This window comes from Mastomys coucha, unplaced genomic scaffold (assembly GCF_008632895.1).
Source record: "Mastomys coucha isolate ucsf_1 unplaced genomic scaffold, UCSF_Mcou_1 pScaffold7, whole genome shotgun sequence".
Lineage (NCBI taxonomy): Eukaryota > Metazoa > Chordata > Mammalia > Rodentia > Muridae > Mastomys > Mastomys coucha.
Window position 1 is genome coordinate 77419216 of NW_022196913.1, and position 7926 is coordinate 77427141.

At 48.2% G+C, this 7926-nt stretch overlaps 1 long non-coding RNA gene across 1 annotated transcript in view; it reads right to left on the reverse strand.

Annotated features, from left to right (window-relative positions):
- Nucleotides 1-300: 300 nt before the first annotated feature.
- Nucleotides 301-7926, reverse strand: part of LOC116081835 — an 18836-nt gene continuing 11210 nt past the window's right edge. The window contains exon 3 of the long non-coding RNA XR_004115028.1: nt 301-1540. This is a non-coding gene — a long non-coding RNA (uncharacterized LOC116081835). The remainder of the gene's footprint in view (nt 1541-7926) is intronic.

The window sequence follows — 7926 nt, forward strand, 5'->3', positions numbered from 1 at the left end:
AGGCGCCTGGGAAGAGCCCGGGAGGAAGCTGCAGAGAATTCAGAAAGAGGGCAGGTTGTGGGCGTACACCAGGCCAGGCAGGAGAGTTGATAATGAGTCAGCGCTCAGCAAACCCGGTCTGAGAAAGATGGGAGGCGCCTGGTGGGGAGCCTGAGCCCAGCTTCCTTCCTGGGGGTGCGGGGCGGGGAAGGAGCCCTTAGCCCAGCTTCCTTTCTCCCAGTTCATACTGGGGTTACCTTGGGGAGGAGAGAATGACTACAGCTGTAGCTCAGGCTACTGAATGCAGAAGTCCTCTGCGCTCTGGAAGACCTCCCTGACTCAGAAATGGACCTGGAACCCAGTCTGAAACCACCAGTAAGGGACTCCACGGGGAAGTGTAACTCAACTCCTGCCTCAATTCTCCATAAGATTCTAGAACTACATTCTCATCCCAGGCTAAGATGTGAGCCCTCTTTTGTGTTTTGGATCTCTCTGGTATCCAAGAAGTATATGAGCTTTTTCTCAGATGTGGGGAAATGGGGGAGGTATAATATAGGGGCTGGGGGTAGCTCAGTTGGTAGAGTGCTTGCCTGGCATGGCCAAAGCACAGAATAAGGGTAGTGTGCGGAGGAGGCAAGAGAAGCAGAAGTTCAATGGCATTCCCAGCTGTGCCAACTCTGGGGTTAGCCTGGGTTACCCGAGGTCTTGTCACAAAATAAGTATATACATGTTTAGAAGGTTTCTAGTTTTGTTTTTTTAAAGGACATAAACAAGAGAGTAATGGGGGAATATGGTTGAAATACATTATATACATGTATGAAAATGTTATAACAAAGCCCATTGCTATATATAATTAAATATGCTAATAAAACTATTTTATAAAAGCATAAGAGAAACTACCAAGGATTATAAAAGGAACTTATGATACAGAAAGCTATTTCTTTCTTCATTCATTCATTCATTCATTCATCAGGGGCAGATAGAAGTCAGAAGAAAATTTAAGAGTCAGTGCTCTCCTCCCCTGTGGGTTCTGGGGATTGAACCTGGGTCTTCAAGTTTGGTGGCAAGCACTCTTATCCACTGAGCCATCTTGCTGGCCCTCTCTCTTACCATGTTGTAAATGCAGCCTGTGGTATCCTTTTAATACAGCTGATAAAGGAGCATATCTGGTAAACAGGATTTGGAGAGGTGTGCGAAGCTAGGATGTGGTAGAGAAGTGTCTGATGTCTCCTGGTGTGGGTCATAGAAGGGCCACCCTTCCCTGAGACTAGAGGATCTTTTCACAATGGGGGACACTCTGTTCCAGCAGACTGTGGAGACAGTGAAGAACTTGTGCTCATCCCAGTTCTTGGACTCCCTGAATTCTTTTTTGAAAATCTTTGTGTGGAGCTGAAGAGATGGTTCTGCAGTTAAGAGCACTTGCTGCTCTTGTAGAGGACCTGGATTTGGTTTCCAGCACCCACATGGTGGCTCCCAGTCATCTGTAACTCCCTTTCGAAGGGATCTGACATCTTCTGATTTCCTCAGGCACCAGCAGGCATACGGTACACAGACAAAATACCTACAAACATAAAATAAATGTTTTTAAAAATTAAACTACTTGACTTCCTGCCACTGTCCGTGTCTGCAGACACACAGATGTTACAACGCATGTGTAGAGATCAAAGGACCAGCTCAGACATCAGTCCTCACCTACTACAGTGCTACTCACTGCTAAGTACAACAGGCAGGTGGCCTCTGAACCTCTTGGGACTCTCCTGTCCCTGCTCCCCATCTTAGGAATTCTTAGGAATTCTGGGATTACCACAGGTGACCATGTCTAGCTTTATGTGCATGCTGGGGATTCAAACAGAGGTCTCCATGCTTACAAAGCAAGTATTTTACTCACTGAGCCAAACTCAGCCTAGACCCCGTGAGTTCTATCTACAGAAAATGTGAAGAACATCTGTAGCACTTGTCCAAAGGTCCAAAGCTTACAGAAGCCAGACAGGTGATACCAAGGAGGCCAAAGGAGACTGTGGGAATGGCTGCAGTTAACAGACTCTCCTTCATGGGCAGCACTGTGGGTTCCAGGGACAGCAAGCCCGGTTCTCCCCATCTTCACAGCATTCGGAGATGCCAGAACTACTAATTATTATGTAAATTCTCCTACTTCTTCAATGTGAGCAAAAATATGCACACTCTAAAGTGCATTTGGGGGCCAAATATATCTGTAGCTGTAACCTGGAGATGTGGGAGTTGGGCTCCCTGCTGTTTAGTGCCTTGTTGGAAAGAGGGAGATTGTGTGTTTTCTGATATCTCCTTCTAGACCTGCAGTCCTCCAGAAACCCATTAGCTCATGCAGAGCCCACAGCTCCTGCCTGAAAACATGCCCAGTAGCAAACCTGGTCTGAAAAAAAAAAAAGCTACACTGAACCTGAAACTGTCTAACTGAGGCACCCCCAGTTTCCCTCCCTAGCACTGTGTGTATATGCATTGCATGGAAAGGAGCTAGATCCCAAGGCAGCACCTGAGCTCACTCTCAGCTCAAGGCATCTCAGTCACGTATGCCTAAGAAACCACTGGTCTCCATTCACCACTACAGGGGCTCGCGCCGGAAGTGGGCCGAGAGGATCCATTCAAAGACACAGAGTGCTGGCCAAACTTGAGGACTCCTATGTATTTCTGGTTTCATTTTTTTCTGCTCCCTTCAGTTGGCCCCTCAGAAATTGGGGTGTAGGAAATGAAGTAAAATGTGCTTGTCCCAAAATGTTACCCAGTAGACAAGCTTTGTTAAATACTCCCAAACAAAAGCATAATGTCAATGACTGAGTCCCCTGAACAGTGGTCACTGTTCCACTGTGTCCACTGACTGGGTAGCCACCTCCAGGACTTTTCTTTTCTGACAACCCTAAGATCTGGTTATGCAGATGTAAGAGAGGAAGAGTAAGTGGGCCAGAGGGCACTGGCTTCTTTCATTTTGTAGCCACCGCATTCAGCTCGTTTTAATTTTCAGAGGGTGCCAGCAGAGGCTCTGAACTGAAACCAGATCCTCTACGGTTGGGTGGGAAGTGAGACCAGAGCAGAACCCTGAAACCACTTTGTCACATCCTAGCTTTGATTTTAAAAGCTCTCCCTGAGGCTCTGTGGGAGTTTCGTCTGAGTTTTCTGGGTAACTACTCCACACACATACTCACACCCTTGGTGAGCTGGGCTGCGGCAGACGCTGGGATCTGAGTGGAAACAGAGATGCCAGCTGCCTGGGATGGGCTGAGGAGCCTAGACTCCTTGAGCTGCCTTATGAGAACAAGTGGGAGCACTGGAGAAGTGAAGATCCAAGAGGAGCTTGAGGTAAACCAGGAACCATCATAGAGAACAGGGAATTCCAGAGCCATAAACTAGGGAGAGCCCAGCGAGGCTTGTGTGGCTGTGAGGCCTTGAGCTGATACTTAGATCCAGTGAATTAACACAGAAACGTGTATCTTTAATTTTTTTCAAAGCCTACTTCTAATGATGGTTCTTATGTGCTTTAACCTCCCTTCTAGCCCACCACCCACCAGAGGTAGTGGGAAAGAAAGGATACGGGGAAGCGGACCTGTTTAGAAAGGTCCTTTGGAGGAACTCCTGCCTGTGTTGTCTGGAAATCAGCAGTTCGGTTCTCAGGTCAGCAGTGGCAGCTCAGTCTGCTCGAAAACACTTCATGGATGCACCAGAAGTCTAGTTCTACAGAGTCAGTATAATAAACATCAGCAAAGGTGGCCCTACCTAGCAGAGCCGGCCAGGCCTCAGCTTCGGCATGAGTCAGTGGGAGGGACCTGGGCCAACAGGAATGCCAGGAAATGATCTTAGCTGTGCCTCTCTCAGTGATTCGAAGACCAGTGAAGTTGTGAGACCCACAAGCGTTGCACAGCTAGCTCTATAAGCAAGCCAAGCTCAGCCTCCATCACTGTCCATCAGATCCTTTTTATACCCTCCAAACATCACAGGCTCTCCACCGGTCTTGCCCCAGCATGTGTGTCTGTCTCAGCTGACATCACTCTGGCAATCAGCTGAAGTCCAAAGAAGCAGCAGGAGCCACAGCACACCACCAGAAGTTTTTTTGACTCTCTATGGAGTCCCAACAAGTACAGCTCAACTACACAGTGTAAGGCAGACCAATGCATGTGTGTCATTAGCGAAGAATCCTTCACCATGTGTCCTTTCACATGCTTTCTCTAGCAGAACATCCTTTCACCTGTGTCTGCTTCAGCAAAATGTTCCTTCAAGTGTTTACCCTAGCAAAACACTATCTAACACAACTGACTTTCCAAAAAACCCTTAAGTTTCCACTTCAGAAACATCTTTAGAGTTAACACATCTCAAGAGACTAAGCAAGTGTAGCTCTTTTTATCCTTCCAAAGCATCCCCTGAAGTCTCCAGTGAAGCCCACAGTGGTATCCCTGGGAATCCTGGTGACATCAGTGCTTTCAAAGCCCCCTAAGTGTCTGTCAGAGCAAGTTTGAGTGACACCTCCATCACAGAGTTTTCCATGCTAACGAGGTATCTAGATGGGACAACCCAGAGTGTTTACCCAATAAGCTTCCCTTCCTGGACATTCTTTCCTGCAAAGGGTATTTAACCTCTGGTCCACCCTGAGTAAGTGGTATGCACCCATTTTCCATGATGAAAAATGAATAAACAATATGGACAAGCAAGGACTGTCTTTCTCATCAAGAACCGCCGTGGGGGGAAGGAAGCCTTTGCCACACAGACCGGGACTACCTAAGTCTCCTGCTGAAGGCCTCTCTGCCCTCCGTGCTCCCACACCCTAAGCCAGAGTTCCTCCTCCCCTCTGGCCTTCAGGCTTGTTGCCAACCCATGAACCCCCTCAGTTCCTGACTCCTTGAGCTTCCCAGCGTCGTCTGGGTGTCCCAGAATTAGGGAACCCCAGCTTAGGCCTCAGCCTGTGCCTTCTGTTCTCACCCAGGCTGGGACCCCCATTTAGTCTGCATTCTCCTACCCATGAGCGGAGCATTGGTGCCATTCAATGGACCAGTCACTCCATGCTGCCTATGGAAGAGATCCAGGGATATGGGGGAAGGGGTGCACAAACGTGAGATGAATGGGCTGCCAGCCATAAGATAACATGCTGTTTCAGAGTAAGCTTCTTTTGTAAGTAGGAGGATACTCTAGAATAACAGCAGAAGCAGAGTATGGCAAATACATCAAGCAGTAACATGGTTTTTATTATGAAACATGATGCTGTGTACATTACTGTATGCACCATACGTTTATTTGATGGGCGGGTGGGGGTTATTTATATGAACATCAACACACACACCCTCAGGAATGTGTTGTGCTATGTCACAGTTTTACTACTGGAGAAGAATTTTTCGGCTTCATTATAATCTTATGGGACCATTGTCCTGTGTAAGTCCAGAGTTGACAAAGCTGCAGTGTGGTACCTGCTTATGTTAGGAACCAGAAGGGAAAACCAGCATTCTTGCCCCTGAAGAGCCTGCACACTACAGGGGTAGAGAACATGATGAAATAAATAACAATGTACGAGTCTGACAAGTGATGAAAATAAGCTGAGAGAAAGGGCGGTGTCTGCAGAGGCTGGGAGGGAGCAGTCGGGGAGAAGGGACATCCCAGAAAGACCCACGTGATTGGGGCTGGTGAGATGGCTCAGCGGGTAAGAGCACCGACTGCTCTTCTGAAGGTCCTGAGTTCAAATCCCAGCAACCACATGGTGGCTCACAACCACCCGTGATGAGATCTGACACCCTCTTCTGGTGTATCTGAAGACAGCTACAGTGTACTCATTTATAATAATAATAAATAAAATAAATAAAAAAAAAAGACCCACATGATCACCTAAGCTAGGGGCTTCCAGACAGAAGGAACCAGGTTCGCAGAGGCCCCAAGACAGGAGGACAGTGGAAAGATGAGCTCATCGTGAGTAAGAGAAGGTCAGCCAAGTGACAAGGAGTGGGTGATTCGGACTTTGCAAGCCATTGTGAAGAATTTTCCTTTGCTCAGATAGAGAAGCTGAGCTACTGGAGGGCGGGAAGCAGAGTGAGCCATCCCATTTCCACTTCAGAAGTTCTCTGTCTGGTAAGTTGAGAAGGAGGGCCAGAGTGGAATTATAAAGACCTGTTATAGACTATCTCAAGAATGTGGGTAGGCGAGGATTGCCGTGTAGGCAAGCTGCTGGCCATGCAGGGGTGAAAATGACCTGTATCCAGGTGAGGGGGAAGATACAGATGATGAGAAGAGGGCTGTGAGGGGTGAACTGAGGAAGGATACTGCTGGAGTCTTTGGCCCAAGTCACCGGGAAGATGGGAATGCCTGGAAGAAGGGAGACGGGTCAGAATCTCATTTGAGCTTGTTCTGCTTGACATACTTTCCAAGCTAGCCAGTGACTGGATGCACAGGTCTTGCCATTCAGGGAAGCTGTCCAAGGGCTGGTGTGGAAGCTGAACAGCACCTAGAGGTACGATATGACACTGGAAAACAATGACAGATGAAGAGCGTTCCAGAAGGAGGATGTGACTGTTGGGTAAAGTAAGATTGGAGAAAGGGCCACTGGAGCAGCAAGAAGCCTCTGGTGATCCTCTGTGTAGAATAAGAGGATCTAGTAGGAGCAGGTCCAAGTGGGATGAGGGGAAGAATATGAGGCAACAAAAATGGCCGCCTTTCCTATCGAATGTTCCTGCAAACACACACAAAGAAGGTGACAAGAGTGTTAGGGGAAGTGAGATCCAGAGATGGCTTCTGATGAAGGGAGAAATACTGATGTCCCCCATACTGACAGGAATGATGTAGTGATGCCAGAGAGGTCTAGGAGGCAAGAGGCATGGTGGGCTGAACTGGGTGGGCATGCCTAGGCATAAGGGAAGGAAGAATTTCGTAGGGGAGCAAGGACAAAGGAGGGGAGGGCTCATGCTTGAGGCTAACAAGGCTGACCTAGGACTAGAGTTAGAGATGAAGCCCTGAAGTAGGTGAGATAAACAGAAAAAAATGGAGTTAGGATCAAGGAAATGGAGTTAGGGTCAAGGACAGTGGGCAAGGGAAAATCTGATGATGGCGGCTGCTGGTGGCCCGGACCCTCGCCTACTTCTGTAGCAACCACATCTTGCCAGCAGATTCATGCCAAGTAGGGACTGCTCCTCCCAGCACCTCTTTCAACTGGCTGTAGCTCCACTGCTGGAAGCCAGCCCCGCAGCATGATACACGTGGAATTTGTTTACTGCCTTCTGCACCATTCCTCATTCCTACAATGTCGACATCCAATGGCAGAGCTCCAAACAACAGAACAACAGTAGGCCAAGGCTTCTCAGCTTTCCTGTGTAGCCCTTTCCTTGTCTCGGGAAGCCCATGGCACTTCTCAGAACACTGATCTTAAATTCATGAGACAAAGTAATAAGACTGTGAAGAAAATGACTATATTGAAGCAGTAAAATGTTGAGTTATGATCTAACAGCAAAAACATATACTCTCTTCTTGTTGCATTGGAGAATAATCCAACACTGGGTCTGGTAAGTGCCTTACTTTTAAAGTAATGGTGAGCCTGAACAGTATTCTGCAGCAGGCATGTGATAGAGGGTATCTGAGGTTTCTGGTGACGAGTCCTACCTCTTCTGTTTGTGGCCAGACCCAATCTGCACAGCCTTGGGTCTGGTACATCTATTAGGTGGGGAACCAGGGCCGCCCACTGCCTAAGGCCGCTGCAGGAGACTGAGCTCAAGTCCCTTCTCTTTTTATTTAAAGCTCTCGGTTCTGCCATGGGGGTGTCACAGGACCTGTACTGGAACAGAGGCAAATGGTGTGGAGTTGTTTGGTCATGTTGATCTAGATGGCATACCCAAACTCAGCATTCAGCATTGAGAACCCCGCTCCCCGATGTGGGGCTCAAAAGAGTATCACCCCACCCCTGCTTCCACCCCATCCCTGCTTCCAACCCACCCCAGCTTCCACCCCACCCCT